The following is a 17500-nucleotide window of genomic DNA, read 5'->3' on the forward strand; positions in this document are numbered from 1 at the left end:
TTCAGCCAGCCAGGTATCCTGCCTGCAGTAGATGGAATGTGGCAATGGAACGCTGGCTGCGCGTGTCATAATAGGCTCTGAGCCTTTATATACCTGTGCACAGCAGCAGCCACCTTCAGTCTGCTGCTGGACAGCCAGCAGCAGCAGCAGCAGGAGAGGTATGTAATCAGGAGCCCTCCTGCTAAGGGTAGACAGCTGCTCGTTCCACCCCACCCCCCGCCTTAATTGGTTCTCCTCCCTTCCAACGGTGTTGAGGCGGGTGGGAACAGCAGGGGGTGAAGGTGCTGTGTTTAAAGAGGTGGAGTTATGCAGATCTAAAACGCGTGGATTGCAGCAGCAGCAAGCCGAAAAGTGCAGGCATGTAAGGGATCTAGAGGTTGACAACATGTCTTCTTAACGGGAGTCCAGGAGCTCATCTCCACAAATGGACTTTTCAGGATCCTTGGGTGGCTCCGTAGTTTGAAACCAATTCTGGTTATCGCTTCTCGGCCTTTTGGCTAAGATCAAGTGTAGTATCTGTTCTTATCATCGCTTCTCGGCCTTTTGGCTAAGATCAAGTGTAGTATCTGTTCTTTTAAGAACACAAGAGCTACGATCTACACTTGACGAGAGCGATCGAACTCGGAAGGAGAAGAGCTTCGGAGCCCAGCTGACATCAGAGAACGAAGGCGGATATCGGTGGGAGGAAGAAGCTCTAAAGAATCCAGAAGAAGACGAAGACTCGGAGAAGAATCGGGCTGTCCTGTGGAATCTTCGAGGAAGAAAATCATCGAGACAAAGACCTTTCGGGGAATTTGTCCAGAACACGACGGGAGAAGAATCTGCATAGCTCCACCCATTCCGGGAAGAGTTCCAGATCCAGCTCCAAGAAGTAACTGCAGGAGGAAAGCCATGGCAAGCGCTGCGAGGAAGGCCGAAAAGAAGAGCCTGGAGCTGGGGACAGCCAGGAGGGCCCAGCCAGGAGCCGATTCTGACCCCAAGGACTCTGCCTCCACGACTGGCCAGCAGAAGGGACCCCAGAAGCCCCGCCACGAAGCTCCAGCCCTGTAGCCATGGATGCGGCAGACGGTGGCCCTGAAGCTGAAGGAAGTGGATGGGAGGGTGCCGGACATGTCCTCGGACGTGTTCTGCCAGAAGATGTTGCTGGATCGAGGCTTCTCCAGGTCGGACACCCTCAGCATCCAGACCTTCTTGACGGGGATCTTCTTCGTCACCTTCGCCACTGTGAACACCTGCAGGAGGTTCTGGGAAATGGTAAGCGCAAAAGGACCGGATAATTCTTTCTCTGCCTTTACAGGTAGCTGCCCTATCCAGAGGGATGAAAGGAGGATCACGGTCTCCATGTGCAACCCGCACACCCCAGGCCAAGACATCTGTACCTTCCTGAGACGCTTCTGTTTGGTTGTGAAGGAACCCTCTCACATCCTGAATGGACTCGGCTTCTGGACAGGTAAGTGGTCGGTGACCGTTAGACTTCACAGGGACCTGGCATACTCAGACGGACTTCGGCACCTGCCCCCGACATTCTCCCTGGGCAACTCCTACGGCCTCATCTATTACCCGGACATGCCGCGGAACTGCAGGAGATGCGGCAAGAACGGCCACGAGATGAAGGACTGCAAGGAGGATGCCTGCAGGATTTGTCGAGTGACGGGACACAGCTCGAAGGACTGCCCGAAGAAGACGTCCTGCAACCTGTGTGGGCTGGCGGCTCATCTGTACAAGGATTGCCCCAGGCGTGAGAGATCCTGGGCATCGGTGGTTGCGACGACCCCAGCTACGGAGGACAAGGCCCCGACGACCAGGCCTGTGAAGGTCAAGGACGCGACGACCAAGGCCCCAGCGGCCAAGGCCGAGACGACCAAGGCCAAAGCGGTCAAGGAGTCGGTGGCCAAAGCCCCAGCGACGGTCCCAGCAGCTCCGAAGCAGAAGAAAAAGTCAAAGGAGGGTAAGAGTTCTGTCACCCCTCTCTCGATCCCTCCCCCTGCCACCCCCGTCCAATCCCCCCCCACCCCGGCCACCCCTGCTGAGGATTCCACTTCCTCTTCCTCCTTCCCCTACTCCTCAGCAGGTGTCCTTTCCCCTGCCCCGGCAGCCACTCTCCCTCCCCAGACCATGGTAGCGGTGGAATTAACCTTTCCTCCACCCGCCGCTATCTATTCCGAGGAGGATTTTCCCCTTCTTGTCTCCCCAGTTCCAACCCGGGGAAAGAGGAAGGTGGAGGACAGCCCTGCTACTGAATCCTCCAAAAAGAAGATTCTGGATTTCGTAGGCGAAAAGGAGGATACCCTCCCTGAGCCAGAAGAGATGGAGCACATGGTTGAGACCCTGGTGGCCGAGCCAGAAGAGGAGGAACTGGTGGTCGCCGAGATTGAGGCCGCGCTGCTTGACCAGATGGAGGAAGAGGGCCTGCTGGTGATCCCGTCACCAGCAGTCAACACCGACGAGGGACCACCCGACCGGAGTGGTAACTAAGGTGTATTGCCTGCGCTAACTTTTTCTTTTTTCCCTACATGATGGCTAATATTAACTTATTTTCCATTAATGTCAGGAGCATCAAGGACAAGTTCAGACGTCAGACTATTTATGCCTTCCTTACTTCCCAGTTGTGTGATGTTTATATGTTGCAGGAATGTTCCCTTCCCTCCTCTAGGTCCTTCAAACATCTGGCCAGGGAGTGGTCCCACGGTCCGTCCTACTGGTCCGGTGGGGGTGACTGCAAGTCTGCGGGGGTCGCAATTCTGATCAGGGGGGGCGCATTCACGCTTGAGTCCGTCCAGGAGCTCATCTGCGGCAGGGCTCTTGTTGTAGATGGCAACTGGGCAGGAGAACCTGTCAGGTTCATCAACGTGTATGCGTCCCCACTGAAGAATGAGCGTTTGGAGCTTTTCCAGACCCTGCGGCTTCAGCTTGCCACCACCAGGACCTTAGTGATGGCCGGGGATTTCAACTGCCCCATCGAGGAGGACGGTCGTAGTTCTGGCACATCTGCCAAGTTGGACATCACGTCCAAGCTGCTCATCGAGATGGTAACCGAGGCCTCTCTTCAGGACGTGGTGGGCTCCATGGGGAGTTGCTCCACGAACTATTCGTGGAGCCGACCCGATGGCTCACTCCACTCCAGGATTGACTTTGTGTTCACCTCTCGGGCAGTCAGGCAGAGTAGGCACTCGATGGTCTCCTGCTTCTTCTCCGACCACAGAGCCATTCACTTACAAGGTGTCCTCGGCGACGGTTTTCCGTCCGGCCCCGGCTCCTGGAAGCTGAATTGTGCTCTGCTGGCTCAGGATGAAGTCGTGGAGGAGCTGAGAGCAGCCTACGCAATGTGGCAGTCCTACAAGGGTAGCTTCCAAACAGTCTCTGATTGGTGGGAATATGTTAAACTTGAGTTTCGCTGTTTCTTTCAGGCCAAGGGTCGACAACAGGCGTGTGAGAAGAGGAGGGACTTCAGAGGGCTGCAGCGCGAGCTGCGGTCGCTGCAGGACCTTCTTCACTGCGGCTGGGACGTGAGGGAGGAGCTGGAGGAGACCAAGAAGAGCCTGAAAAGGCACTTTGAGGAGGAGTCCAAGCGAATCATCTTCCGTTCCAAAGTGGAGAATCTGGAGAAGGGTGAGAAATGTAACTCATTCTTTTTCAGGAAACTTCATGCCGGTCACACGCCCCTGAATGAGCTGCGAGACGCGAGCGGAAACATGCGACGTGGTAAGGAGGACGTGATGAGGGTCGTCAGCGACTTCTACAGCGAACTCTACTCCCACAAGACTACCGACCCCGACGCTGCTGATAAGTTCCTGTCAGGTATCACTAACCATCTTGATCCTGCAGGCACGGCAGCCTTGGACAAACCTCTGATGGTGGGCGAATTGCTCTCTGCCGCTAAATCCTTTAGGACCGGCAGGACCCCGGGCAGTGATGGTCTTCCAGCGGAGCTCTATGTAGCGCTGGGAGACCTCATCTGTCCGGACCTGTTGGACCTGTACGAGGAGATGGTGGTGGAGGGTAGAATGCCTCTATCTTTGAGGGAAGGAATGGTCACGATCCTGTACAAGCGGAAGGGAGAGAGGTGCGACCTGAGGAATTGGCGTCCCATCACTCTGCTCAACGTGGACTACAAGATCCTGGCCAAGACGATGGCGACACGACTTAAGACGGTCATCGGACGGATCATCCACCCGGACCAGACCTGCGGCATCCCTGGACGTCGCATCGCAGACAGCCTCGCTCTCGTGCGGGACACGGTCGAGTACATCAAGGTCCGCCGCGCACACGCGGCCCTGGTCTCCTTGGATCAGGAGAAGGCCTTCGACCGGGTTTCCCACGAGTTCATGGGCCGAGCTCTGCACCGGTTAGGTTTGGGTAACATGTTTTGTTCGTATGTCCGTCTGATGTATTTTGATATCCACAGCTCGGTGTTGGTGAACGGCTGGAAGACTGACCCCTTCCCTGTCCTCTCTGGGGTCAGACAAGGCTGCCCTCTATCACCTCTTCTTTTTGTTTGTGTTATAGAACTCTTCGCAGAGGCTATCCGGCAGAATGGAGAGATCAGAGGGATCACCGCACCGGGTCCGGGACGACACGAGGTCAAGTGCTCGCTCTACATGGACGACGTCACCGTCTTCTGCGCTGATCGTGGTTCAGTCGACGCCCTCGTCCAGACGTGTGAGAGGTTCGGCCGGGCTTCAGGGGCCAAAGTCAACTGCAGGAAGTCGGAAGCCATGCTCTTCGGGGATTGGCAGCCGGCCTCCTCCGCCCCCTTCCCCTTCAACATTCAACCGGATTTCCTCAAGGTGCTGGGAGTCTGGTTCGGGAAGGAAGGAGCGGCCCTCAAGTCCTGGCAAGAACGCTTGGCCAAGGTGTAGCAACGGATCGGACTCTGGAGCCTCAGACACCTCACTTGTGAGGGTAAGGCACTCGTCCTGCGTAATGAGGTCCTGCCCGTCTTGCAGTACACGGCGCAGGCCTGGCCCCCACACGTCACTGTGTGCAGGGCCATTACCAGGACAGTGTTTCACTTTGTCTGGGGATCCAAGATGGACAGAGTCAGGCGGGCCGTCATGTACAAGGAGCCTCGCAAGGGTGGGAAGGGCGTTCCAGATATCCCCACCCTCCTGCGATCCTCTTTTGTGTGTGATTGTGTCCGCCGGACTTTGCAAGTCAAGAATTGCTCCGCGGGCAGGTCCATGTCTCGCTTCTTCCTGCTTCCTCTTTGGAGGCGACTCAGCTGGGACAAGTGGGACAGCTCCTTCCCCTACAACTGGACGACGCCATGGTTCTACGGAGACGTCGTTCGATTTGTGGGGGAGCATCAACTGGAGGGACTCAAGCCCGACTTGTGGAAGCCCAAAACTATCCACAAGCTAATCAGAGCCAAGGATGACGTGGAGAACATCACAGGACTTCACCAGGACACGCTGGAGACTGTGTGGACAAATGTGTCGTCTGACAGGCTGACCAACGGGCACAAGGACTTGTCGTGGATGGCGATTCAGGGCGGACTGCCCGTCCGGTCATTCATGCATGCCCGGAACCTGTGCAAGACCCGGTACTGCCCAAGGTGCCCCTTCGTGGAGGAAACATCTTTGCACACTTTTTGGGACTGCGGATTTGCACAGCGCCTATTGACTGCACTTGAGGACGACCTGAGGAACTCTGTCCCCAGGGCGAGCCTATCGCACCATTCTGTGCTTTACGGACTCTTCCCTGGGGTTCATACCGTCGGAGCCATCCAGGAGGCTTGGCGCCTTATGAACTGCTTCAAGGATGCCGTTTGGGTCGCCAGGAACCGGCTCATCTTGAGGAGGGAGAGGATGTCCATCCAGGACTGCCGCAGGCTGATCCACAGCCTGCTCAGAGACTATTCCATCATGGACGGTCCGGAGGACGAGGACGAGGACTAAACCCCTCCTCCCCCTCTCCCCTTATGTGTCTTGTCTTTCAATAAAGCTTCGGGCCTGTGATTTTCCCCTCCCCATCCCCTTTTTCCCAATCCCCATCCCTTATCACGGTTCGTCGTACTGTATTGATTGACATGCTTTTTCTTTCAGATTAAGTGTTTTGTGTAGCATAGGGGTGTGATGTGTCTAGTTAGTGCGTCGTATCCTCATGCTATGTAAATATGATGTAGAATTCTGTGTGTACTGGGCTGCGGCACTGTACACTGTCTGTTAACTTATTTTTTGTGCTAATAAAAGATATATTCAATCAAAAAATCTGTTCTTATCAGTTTAATATCTGATACGTCCCCTATCTGGGGACCATATATTAAATGGATTTTTAGAACAGGGAGATGGAAAAAGAGCTTGCTCTGTCCACTCCACGCATTGACCTGGTATTGCAGTATCTCCAGGACCGGTGCACCCCTTCTTTAATGCAGTTTCTAAAATCAGAAAGAATTGAATTCAATGTTTTTTGTTCATTTTGCTTGTTTGTCGGATTTTGGGATGGACTCTTTGGCTTTGCTTTTCTTCTCCTCATTGGATTTTTCATGTTCAAAGTTGCAGAAGCCAGATTACAAGCTCATTTTGGTTCAACTTCAGCAACTGTGCACTGCATTGCCATGTAATGTGATGCAATGCTATCTTTCTAGCTCTCCCTTTTTACTTCCTTTTGGATAAACAGACATATTAGGCAAGCATTTTGGAGCTTTCACCTAAATAACTACAGGTGGTGAGATAAGCTGCACAATATAATTGACCTTTCAGTATATTGTTGCACACACACCATCTATTTAGCAAATGCCCTTGTTATCAACAGCAGCCTTTTAAACTCACCTGAGCTAACAGGTATGTGCGCTGGTTACTCTGCTGCGCTTAAAATTTCTTTTTTGGTTTGCTACAATGCCTTTTCTGAAACGTTGTCTCCTTCTGCTGGAACACTGACTTCTTTCATTTAATGCCTGCAGACTATAAAAGAGAACCCAACCCAAAAAGTTTGGTTGATTAGTCTGTGGCATTCTGTTAAACTGTTGCTTATGGCGGTCTCTGTGAGCTTCTCAGCGACATTCAGCCAGCCAGGTATCCTGCCTGCAGTAGATGGAATGTGGCAATGGAACGCTGGCTGCGCGTGTCATAATAGGCTCTGAGCCTTTATATACCTGTGCACAGCAGCAGCCACCTTCAGTCTGCTGCTGGACAGCCAGCAGCAGCAGCAGCAGCAGGAGAGGTATGTAATCAGGAGCCCTCCTGCTAAGGGTAGACAGCTGCTCGTTCCACCCCACCCCCCGCCTTAATTGGTTCTCCTCCCTTCCAACGGTGTTGAGGCGGGTGGGAACAGCAGGGGGTGAAGGTGCTGTGTTTAAAGAGGTGGAGTTATGCAGATCTAAAACGCGTGGATTGCAGCAGCAGCAAGCCGAAAAGTGCAGGCATGTAAGGGATCTAGAGGTTGACAACATGTCTTCTTAACGGGAGTCCAGGAGCTCATCTCCACAAATGGACTTTTCAGGATCCTTGGGTGGCTCCGTAGTTTGAAACCAATTCTGGTTATCGCTTCTCGGCCTTTTGGCTAAGATCAAGTGTAGTATCTGTTCTTATCAGTTTAATATCTGATACGTCCCCTATCTGGGGACCATATATTAAATGGATTTTTAGAACAGGGAGATGGAAAAAGAGCTTGCTCTGTCCACTCCACGCATTGACCTGGTATTGCAGTATCTCCAGGACCGGTGCACCCCTTCTTTAATGCAGTTTCTAAAATCAGAAAGAATTGAATTCAATGTTTTTTGTTCATTTTGCTTGTTTGTCGGATTTTGGGATGGACTCTTTGGCTTTGCTTTTCTTCTACTCATTGGATTTTTCATGTTCAAAGTTGCAGAAGCCAGATTACAAGCTCATTTTGGTTCAACTTCAGCAACTGTGCATTGCATTGCCATGTAATGTGATGCAATGCTATCTTTCTAGCTCTCCCTTTTTACTTCCTTTTGGATAAACAGACATATTAGGCAAGCATTTTGGAGCTTTCACCTAAATAACTACAGGTGGTGAGATAAGCTGCACAATATAATTGACCTTTCAGTATATTGTTGCACACACACCATCTATTTAGCAAATGCCCTTGTTATCAACAGCAGCCTTTTAAACTCACCTGAGCTAACAGGTATGTGCGCTGGTTACTCTGCTGCGCTTAAAATTTCTTTTTTGGTTTGCTACAATGCCTTTTCTGAAACGTTGTCTCCTTCTGCTGGAACACTGACTTCTTTAATTTAATGCCTGCAGACTATAAAAGAGAACCCAACCCAAAAAGTTTGGTTGATTAGTCTGTGGCATTCTGTTAAACTGTTGCTTATGGCGGTCTCTGTGAGCTTCTCAGCGACATTCAGCCAGCCAGGTATCCTGCCTGCAGTAGATGGAATGTGGCAATGGAACGCTGGCTGCGCGTGTCATAATAGGCTCTGAGCCTTTATATACCTGTGCACAGCAGCAGCCACCTTCAGTCTGCTGCTGGACAGCCAGCAGCAGCAGCAGCAGGAGAGGTATGTAATCAGGAGCCCTCCTGCTAAGGGTAGACAGCTGCTCGTTCCACCCCACCCCCCGCCTTAATTGGTTCTCCTCCCTTCCAACGGTGTTGAGGCGGGTGGGAACAGCAGGGGGTGAAGGTGCTGTGTTTAAAGAGGTGGAGTTATGCAGATCTAAAATGCGTGGATTGCAGCAGCAGCAAGCCGAAAAGTGCAGGCATGTAAGGGATCTAGAGGTTGACAACATGTCTTCTTAACGGGAGTCCAGGAGCTCATCTCCACAAATGGACTTTTCAGGATCCTTGGGTGGCTCCGTAGTTTGAAACCAATTCTGGTTATCGCTTCTCGGCCTTTTGGCTAAGATCAAGTGTAGTATCTGTTCTTATCAGTTTAATATCTGATACGTCCCCTATCTGGGGACCATATATTAAATGGATTTTTAGAACAGGGAGATGGAAAAAGAGCTTGCTCTGTCCACTCCACGCATTGACCTGGTATTGCAGTATCTCCAGGACCGGTGCACCCCTTCTTTAATGCAGTTTCTAAAATCAGAAAGAATTGAATTCAATGTTTTTTGTTCATTTTGCTTGTTTGTCGGATTTTGGGATGGACTCTTTGGCTTTGCTTTTCTTCTCCTCATTGGATTTTTCATGTTCAAAGTTGCAGAAGCCAGATTACAAGCTCATTTTGGTTCAACTTCAGCAACTGTGCATTGCATTGCCATGTAATGTGATGCAATGCTATCTTTCTAGCTCTCCCTTTTTACTTCCTTTTGGATAAACAGACATATTAGGCAAGCATTTTGGAGCTTTCACCTAAATAACTACAGGTGGTGAGATAAGCTGCACAATATAATTGACCTTTCAGTATATTGTTGCACACACACCATCTATTTAGCAAATGCCCTTGTTATCAACAGCAGCCTTTTAAACTCACCTGAGCTAACAGGTATGTGCGCTGGTTACTCTGCTGCGCTTAAAATTTCTTTTTTGGTTTGCTACAATGCCTTTTCTGAAACGTTGTCTCCTTCTGCTGGAACACTGACTTCTTTCATTTAATGCCTGCAGACTATAAAAGAGAACCCAACCCAAAAAGTTTGGTTGATTAGTCTGTGGCATTCTGTTAAACTGTTGCTTATGGCGGTCTCTGTGAGCTTCTCAGCGACATTCAGCCAGCCAGGTATCCTGCCTGCAGTAGATGGAATGTGGCAATGGAACGCTGGCTGCGCGTGTCATAATAGGCTCTGAGCCTTTATATACCTGTGCACAGCAGCAGCCACCTTCAGTCTGCTGCTGGACAGCCAGCAGCAGCAGCAGCAGGAGAGGTATGTAATCAGGAGCCCTCCTGCTAAGGGTAGACAGCTGCTCGTTCCACCCCACCCCCCGCCTTAATTGGTTCTCCTCCCTTCCAACGGTGTTGAGGCGGGTGGGAACAGCAGGGGGTGAAGGTGCTGTGTTTAAAGAGGTGGAGTTATGCAGATCTAAAACGCGTGGATTGCAGCAGCAGCAAGCCGAAAAGTGCAGGCATGTAAGGGATCTAGAGGTTGACAACATGTCTTCTTAACGGGAGTCCAGGAGCTCATCTCCACAAATGGACTTTTCAGGATCCTTGGGTGGCTCCGTAGTTTGAAACCAATTCTGGTTATCGCTTCTCGGCCTTTTGGCTAAGATCAAGTGTAGTATCTGTTCTTATCAGTTTAATATCTGATACGTCCCCTATCTGGGGACCATATATTAAATGGATTTTTAGAACAGGGAGATGGAAAAAGAGCTTGCTCTGTCCACTCCACGCATTGACCTGGTATTGCAGTATCTCCAGGACCGGTGCACCCCTTCTTTAATGCAGTTTCTAAAATCAGAAAGAATTGAATTCAATGTTTTTTGTTCATTTTGCTTGTTTGTCGGATTTTGGGATGGACTCTTTGGCTTTGCTTTTCTTCTCCTCATTGGATTTTTCATGTTCAAAGTTGCAGAAGCCAGATTACAAGCTCATTTTGGTTCAACTTCAGCAACTGTGCATTGCATTGCCATGTAATGTGATGCAATGCTATCTTTCTAGCTCTCCCTTTTTACTTCCTTTTGGATAAACAGACATATTAGGCAAGCATTTTGGAGCTTTCACCTAAATAACTACAGGTGGTGAGATAAGCTGCACAATATAATTGACCTTTCAGTATATTGTTGCACACACACCATCTATTTAGCAAATGCCCTTGTTATCAACAGCAGCCTTTTAAACTCACCTGAGCTAACAGGTATGTGCGCTGGTTACTCTGCTGCGCTTAAAATTTCTTTTTTGGTTTGCTACAATGCCTTTTCTGAAACGTTGTCTCCTTCTGCTGGAACACTGACTTCTTTCATTTAATGCCTGCAGACTATAAAAGAGAACCCAACCCAAAAAGTTTGGTTGATTAGTCTGTGGCATTCTGTTAAACTGTTGCTTATGGCGGTCTCTGTGAGCTTCTCAGCGACATTCAGCCAGCCAGGTATCCTGCCTGCAGTAGATGGAATGTGGCAATGGAACGCTGGCTGCGCGTGTCATAATAGGCTCTGAGCCTTTATATACCTGTGCACAGCAGCAGCCACCTTCAGTCTGCTGCTGGACAGCCAGCAGCAGCAGCAGCAGGAGAGGTATGTAATCAGGAGCCCTCCTGCTAAGGGTAGACAGCTGCTCGTTCCACCCCACCCCCCGCCTTAATTGGTTCTCCTCCCTTCCAACGGTGTTGAGGCGGGTGGGAACAGCAGGGGGTGAAGGTGCTGTGTTTAAAGAGGTGGAGTTATGCAGATCTAAAACGCGTGGATTGCAGCAGCAGCAAGCCGAAAAGTGCAGGCATGTAAGGGATCTAGAGGTTGACAACATGTCTTCTTAACGGGAGTCCAGGAGCTCATCTCCACAAATGGACTTTTCAGGATCCTTGGGTGGCTCCGTAGTTTGAAACCAATTCTGGTTATCGCTTCTCGGCCTTTTGGCTAAGATCAAGTGTAGTATCTGTTCTTATCAGTTTAATATCTGATACGTCCCCTATCTGGGGACCATAAATTAAATGGATTTTTAGAACAGGGAGATGGAAAAAGAGCTTGCTCTGTCCACTCCACGCATTGACCTGGTATTGCAGTATCTCCAGGACCGGTGCACCCCTTCTTTAATGCAGTTTCTAAAATCAGAAAGAATTGAATTCAATGTTTTTTGTTCATTTTGCTTGTTTGTCGGATTTTGGGATGGACTCTTTGGCTTTGCTTTTCTTCTCCTCATTGGATTTTTCATGTTCAAAGTTGCAGAAGCCAGATTACAAGCTCATTTTGGTTCAACTTCAGCAACTGTGCATTGCATTGCCATGTAATGTGATGCAATGCTATCTTTCTAGCTCTCCCTTTTTACTTCCTTTTGGATAAACAGACATATTAGGCAAGCATTTTGGAGCTTTCACCTAAATAACTACAGGTGGTGAGATAAGCTGCACAATATAATTGACCTTTCAGTATATTGTTGCACACACACCATCTATTTAGCAAATGCCCTTGTTATCAACAGCAGCCTTTTAAACTCACCTGAGCTAACAGGTATGTGCGCTGGTTACTCTTCTGCGCTTAAAATTTCTTTTTTGGTTTGCTACAATGCCTTTTCTGAAACGTTGTCTCCTTCTGCTGGAACACTGACTTCTTTCATTTAATGCCTGCAGACTATAAAAGAGAACCCAACCCAAAAAGTTTGGTTGATTAGTCTGTGGCATTCTGTTAAACTGTTGCTTATGGCGGTCTCTGTGAGCTTCTCAGCGACATTCAGCCAGCCAGGTATCCTGCCTGCAGTAGATGGAATGTGGCAATGGAACGCTGGCTGCGCGTGTCATAATAGGCTCTGAGCCTTTATATACCTGTGCACAGCAGCAGCCACCTTCAGTCTGCTGCTGGACAGCCAGCAGCAGCAGCAGCAGGAGAGGTATGTAATCAGGAGCCCTCCTGCTAAGGGTAGACAGCTGCTCGTTCCACCCCACCCCCCGCCTTAATTGGTTCTCCTCCCTTCCAACGGTGTTGAGGCGGGTGGGAACAGCAGGGGGTGAAGGTGCTGTGTTTAAAGAGGTGGAGTTATGCAGATCTAAAACGCGTGGATTGCAGCAGCAGCAAGCCGAAAAGTGCAGGCATGTAAGGGATCTAGAGGTTGACAACATGTCTTCTTAACGGGAGTCCAGGAGCTCATCTCCACAAATGGACTTTTCAGGATCCTTGGGTGGCTCCGTAGTTTGAAACCAATTCTGGTTATCGCTTCTCGGCCTTTTGGCTAAGATCAAGTGTAGTATCTGTTCTTATCAGTTTAATATCTGATACGTCCCCTATCTGGGGACCATATATTAAATGGATTTTTAGAACAGGGAGATGGAAAAAGAGCTTGCTCTGTCCACTCCACGCATTGACCTGGTATTGCAGTATCTCCAGGACCGGTGCACCCCTTCTTTAATGCAGTTTCTAAAATCAGAAAGAATTGAATGCAATGTTTTTCGTTCATTTTGCTTGTTTGTCGGATTTTGGGATGGACTCTTTGGCTTTGCTTTTCTTCTCCTCATTGGATTTTTCATGTTCAAAGTTGCAGAAGCCAGATTACAAGCTCATTTTGGTTCAACTTCAGCAACTGTGCATTGCATTGCCATGTAATGTGATGCAATGCTATCTTTCTAGCTCTCCCTTTTTACTTCCTTTTGGATAAACAGACATATTAGGCAAGCATTTTGGAGCTTTCACCTAAATAACTACAGGTGGTGAGATAAGCTGCACAATATAATTGACCTTTCAGTATATTGTTGCACACACACCATCTATGTAGCAAATGCCCTTGTTATCAACAGCAGCCTTTTAAACTCACCTGAGCTAACAGGTATGTGCGCTGGTTACTCTGCTGCGCTTAAAATTTCTTTTTTGGTTTGCTACAATGCCTTTTCTGAAACGTTGTCTCCTTCTGCTGGAACACTGACTTCTTTCATTTAATGCCTGCAGACTATAAAAGAGAACCCAACCCAAAAAGTTTGGTTGATTAGTCTGTGGCATTCTGTTAAACTGTTGCTTATGGCGGTCTCTGTGAGCTTCTCAGCGACATTCAGCCAGCCAGGTATCCTGCCTGCAGTAGATGGAATGTGGCAATGGAACGCTGGCTGCGCGTGTCATAATAGGCTCTGAGCCTTTATATACCTGTGCACAGCAGCAGCCACCTTCAGTCTGCTGCTGGACAGCCAGCAGCAGCAGCAGCAGGAGAGGTATGTAATCAGGAGCCCTCCTGCTAAGGGTAGACAGCTGCTCGTTCCACCCCACCCCCCGCCTTAATTGGTTCTCCTCCCTTCCAACGGTGTTGAGGCGGGTGGGAACAGCAGGGGGTGAAGGTGCTGTGTTTAAAGAGGTGGAGTTATGCAGATCTAAAACGCGTGGATTGCAGCAGCAGCAAGCCGAAAAGTGCAGGCATGTAAGGGATCTAGAGGTTGACAACATGTCTTCTTAACGGGAGTCCAGGAGCTCATCTCCACAAATGGACTTTTCAGGATCCTTGGGTGGCTCCGTAGTTTGAAACCAATTCTGGTTATCGCTTCTCGGCCTTTTGGCTAAGATCAAGTGTAGTATCTGTTCTTATCAGTTTAATATCTGATACGTCCCCTATCTGGGGACCATATATTAAATGGATTTTTAGAACAGGGAGATGGAAAAAGAGCTTGCTCTGTCCACTCCACGCATTGACCTGGTATTGCAGTATCTCCAGGACCGGTGCACCCCTTCTTTAATGCAGTTTCTAAAATCAGAAAGAATTGAATTCAATGTTTTTCGTTCATTTTGCTTGTTTGTCGGATTTTGGGATGGACTCTTTGGCTTTGCTTTTCTTCTCCTCATTGGATTTTTCATGTTCAAAGTTGCAGAAGCCAGATTACAAGCTCATTTTGGTTCAACTTCAGCAACTGTGCATTGCATTGCCATGTAATGTGATGCAATGCTATCTTTCTAGCTCTCCCTTTTTACTTCCTTTTGGATAAACAGACATATTAGGCAAGCATTTTGGAGCTTTCACCTAAATAACTACAGGTGGTGAGATAAGCTGCACAATATAATTGACCTTTCAGTATATTGTTGCACACACACCATCTATGTAGCAAATGCCCTTGTTATCAACAGCAGCCTTTTAAACTCACCTGAGCTAACAGGTATGTGCGCTGGTTACTCTGCTGCGCTTAAAATTTCTTTTTTGGTTTGCTACAATGCCTTTTCTGAAACGTTGTCTCCTTCTGCTGGAACACTGACTTCTTTCATTTAATGCCTGCAGACTATAAAAGAGAACCCAACCCAAAAAGTTTGGTTGATTAGTCTGTGGCATTCTGTTAAACTGTTGCTTATGGCGGTCTCTGTGAGCTTCTCAGCGACATTCAGCCAGCCAGGTATCCTGCCTGCAGTAGATGGAATGTGGCAATGGAACGCTGGCTGCGCGTGTCATAATAGGCTCTGAGCCTTTATATACCTGTGCACAGCAGCAGCCACCTTCAGTCTGCTGCTGGACAGCCAGCAGCAGCAGCAGCAGGAGAGGTATGTAATCAGGAGCCCTCCTGCTAAGGGTAGACAGCTGCTCGTTCCACCCCACCCCCCGCCTTAATTGGTTCTCCTCCCTTCCAACGGTGTTGAGGCGGGTGGGAACAGCAGGGGGTGAAGGTGCTGTGTTTAAAGAGGTGGAGTTATGCAGATCTAAAACGCGTGGATTGCAGCAGCAGCAAGCCGAAAAGTGCAGGCATGTAAGGGATCTAGAGGTTGACAACATGTCTTCTTAACGGGAGTCCAGGAGCTCATCTCCACAAATGGACTTTTCAGGATCCTTGGGTGGCTCCGTAGTTTGAAACCAATTCTGGTTATCGCTTCTCGGCCTTTTGGCTAAGATCAAGTGTAGTATCTGTTCTTATCAGTTTAATATCTGATACGTCCCCTATCTGGGGACCATATATTAAATGGATTTTTAGAACAGGGAGATGGAAAAAGAGCTTGCTCTGTCCACTCCACGCATTGACCTGGTATTGCAGTATCTCCAGGACCGGTGCACCCCTTCTTTAATGCAGTTTCTAAAATCAGAAAGAATTGAATTCAATGTTTTTTGTTCATTTTGCTTGTTTGTCGGATTTTGGGATGGACTCTTTGGCTTTGCTTTTCTTCTCCTCATTGGATTTTTCATGTTCAAAGTTGCAGAAGCCAGATTACAAGCTCATTTTGGTTCAACTTCAGCAACTGTGCATTGCATTGCCATGTAATGTGATGCAATGCTATCTTTCTAGCTCTCCCTTTTTACTTCCTTTTGGATAAACAGACATATTAGGCAAGCATTTTGGAGCTTTCACCTAAATAACTACAGGTGGTGAGATAAGCTGCACAATATAATTGACCTTTCAGTATATTGTTGCACACACACCATCTATTTAGCAAATGCCCTTGTTATCAACAGCAGCCTTTTAAACTCACCTGAGCTAACAGGTATGTGCGCTGGTTACTCTGCTGCGCTTAAAATTTCTTTTTTGGTTTGCTACAATGCCTTTTCTGAAACGTTGTCTCCTTCTGCTGGAACACTGACTTCTTTCATTTAATGCCTGCAGACTATAAAAGAGAACCCAACCCAAAAAGTTTGGTTGATTAGTCTGTGGCATTCTGTTAAACTGTTGCTTATGGCGGTCTCTGTGAGCTTCTCAGCGACATTCAGCCAGCCAGGTATCCTGCCTGCAGTAGATGGAATGTGGCAATGGAACGCTGGCTGCGCGTGTCATAATAGGCTCTGAGCCTTTATATACCTGTGCACAGCAGCAGCCACTTTCAGTCTGCTGCTGGACAGCCAGCAGCAGCAGCAGGAGAGGTATGTAATCAGGAGCCCTCCTGCTAAGGGTAGACAGCTGCTCGTTCCACCCCACCCCCCGCCTTAATTGGTTCTCCTCCCTTCCAACGGTGTTGAGGCGGGTGGGAACAGCAGGGGGTGAAGGTGCTGTGTTTAAAGAGGTGGAGTTATGCAGATCTAAAACGCGTGGATTGCAGCAGCAGCAAGCCGAAAAGTGCAGGCATGTAAGGGATCTAGAGGTTGACAACATGTCTTCTTAACGGGAGTCCAGGAGCTCATCTCCACAAATGGACTTTTCAGGATCCTTGGGTGGCTCCGTAGTTTGAAACCAATTCTGGTTATCGCTTCTCGGCCTTTTGGCTAAGATCAAGTGTAGTATCTGTTCTTATCAGTTTAATATCTGATACGTCCCCTATCTGGGGACCATATATTAAATGGATTTTTAGAACAGGGAGATGGAAAAAGAGCTTGCTCTGTCCACTCCACGCATTGACCTGGTATTGCAGTATCTCCAGGACCGGTGCACCCCTTCTTTAATGCAGTTTCTAAAATCAGAAAGAATTGAATTCAATGTTTTTTGTTCATTTTGCTTGTTTGTCGGATTTTGGGATGGACTCTTTGGCTTTGCTTTTCTTCTCCTCATTGGATTTTTCATGTTCAAAGTTGCAGAAGCCAGATTACAAGCTCATTTTGGTTCAACTTCAGCAACTGTGCATTGCATTGCCATGTAATGTGATGCAATGCTATCTTTCTAGCTCTCCCTTTTTACTTCCTTTTGGATAAACAGACATATTAGGCAAGCATTTTGGAGCTTTCACCTAAATAACTACAGGTGGTGAGATAAGCTGCACAATATAATTGACCTTTCAGTATATTGTTGCACACACACCATCTATTTAGCAAATGCCCTTGTTATCAACAGCAGCCTTTTAAACTCACCTGAGCTAACAGGTATGTGCGCTGGTTACTCTGCTGCGCTTAAAATTTCTTTTTTGGTTTGCTACAATGCCTTTTCTGAAACGTTGTCTCCTTCTGCTGGAACACTGACTTCTTTCATTTAATGCCTGCAGACTATAAAAGAGAACCCAACCCAAAAAGTTTGGTTGATTAGTCTGTGGCATTCTGTTAAACTGTTGCTTATGGCGGTCTCTGTGAGCTTCTCAGCGACATTCAGCCAGCCAGGTATCCTGCCTGCAGTAGATGGAATGTGGCAATGGAACG

The 17500-nt window shown here is 48.6% G+C and overlaps 9 non-coding genes and 1 pseudogene across 9 annotated transcripts; all 10 read left to right on the plus strand.

The window, feature by feature from the left end:
• The first annotated feature begins 477 nt into the window (after positions 1 to 477).
• LOC141244431 (U2 spliceosomal RNA) lies at positions 478 to 601 on the plus strand (annotated as a pseudogene).
• Positions 602 to 6169: 5568 nt separating this feature from the next.
• Positions 6170 to 6362, plus strand: LOC141244418 (U2 spliceosomal RNA). The gene has a single exon (XR_012308343.1). It is a non-coding gene; the product is annotated as a U2 spliceosomal RNA (small nuclear RNA).
• A 1118-nt stretch (positions 6363 to 7480) lies between these two features.
• LOC141244358 (U2 spliceosomal RNA) lies at positions 7481 to 7671 on the plus strand. The gene has a single exon (XR_012308286.1). It is a non-coding gene; the product is annotated as a U2 spliceosomal RNA (small nuclear RNA).
• Positions 7672 to 8786: 1115 nt separating this feature from the next.
• LOC141244359 (U2 spliceosomal RNA) lies at positions 8787 to 8977 on the plus strand. The gene has a single exon (XR_012308287.1). It is a non-coding gene; the product is annotated as a U2 spliceosomal RNA (small nuclear RNA).
• Positions 8978 to 10092: 1115 nt separating this feature from the next.
• Positions 10093 to 10283, plus strand: LOC141244360 (U2 spliceosomal RNA). The gene has a single exon (XR_012308288.1). It is a non-coding gene; the product is annotated as a U2 spliceosomal RNA (small nuclear RNA).
• A 1115-nt stretch (positions 10284 to 11398) lies between these two features.
• LOC141244385 (U2 spliceosomal RNA) lies at positions 11399 to 11589 on the plus strand. The gene has a single exon (XR_012308312.1). It is a non-coding gene; the product is annotated as a U2 spliceosomal RNA (small nuclear RNA).
• Positions 11590 to 12704: 1115 nt separating this feature from the next.
• Positions 12705 to 12895, plus strand: LOC141244361 (U2 spliceosomal RNA). Its single transcript, XR_012308289.1, has one exon. It is a non-coding gene; the product is annotated as a U2 spliceosomal RNA (small nuclear RNA).
• Positions 12896 to 14010: 1115 nt separating this feature from the next.
• LOC141244362 (U2 spliceosomal RNA) lies at positions 14011 to 14201 on the plus strand. Its single transcript, XR_012308290.1, has one exon. It is a non-coding gene; the product is annotated as a U2 spliceosomal RNA (small nuclear RNA).
• Positions 14202 to 15316: 1115 nt separating this feature from the next.
• Positions 15317 to 15507, plus strand: LOC141244363 (U2 spliceosomal RNA). Its single transcript, XR_012308291.1, has one exon. It is a non-coding gene; the product is annotated as a U2 spliceosomal RNA (small nuclear RNA).
• Positions 15508 to 16619: 1112 nt separating this feature from the next.
• Positions 16620 to 16810, plus strand: LOC141244364 (U2 spliceosomal RNA). The gene has a single exon (XR_012308292.1). It is a non-coding gene; the product is annotated as a U2 spliceosomal RNA (small nuclear RNA).
• Positions 16811 to 17500: the final 690 nt, after the last annotated feature.

Source organism: Phyllobates terribilis, unplaced genomic scaffold (assembly GCF_046119375.1).
Source record: "Phyllobates terribilis strain yellow unplaced genomic scaffold, ASM4611937v1 Scaffold_1559__1_contigs__length_258526, whole genome shotgun sequence".
Lineage (NCBI taxonomy): Eukaryota > Metazoa > Chordata > Amphibia > Anura > Dendrobatidae > Phyllobates > Phyllobates terribilis.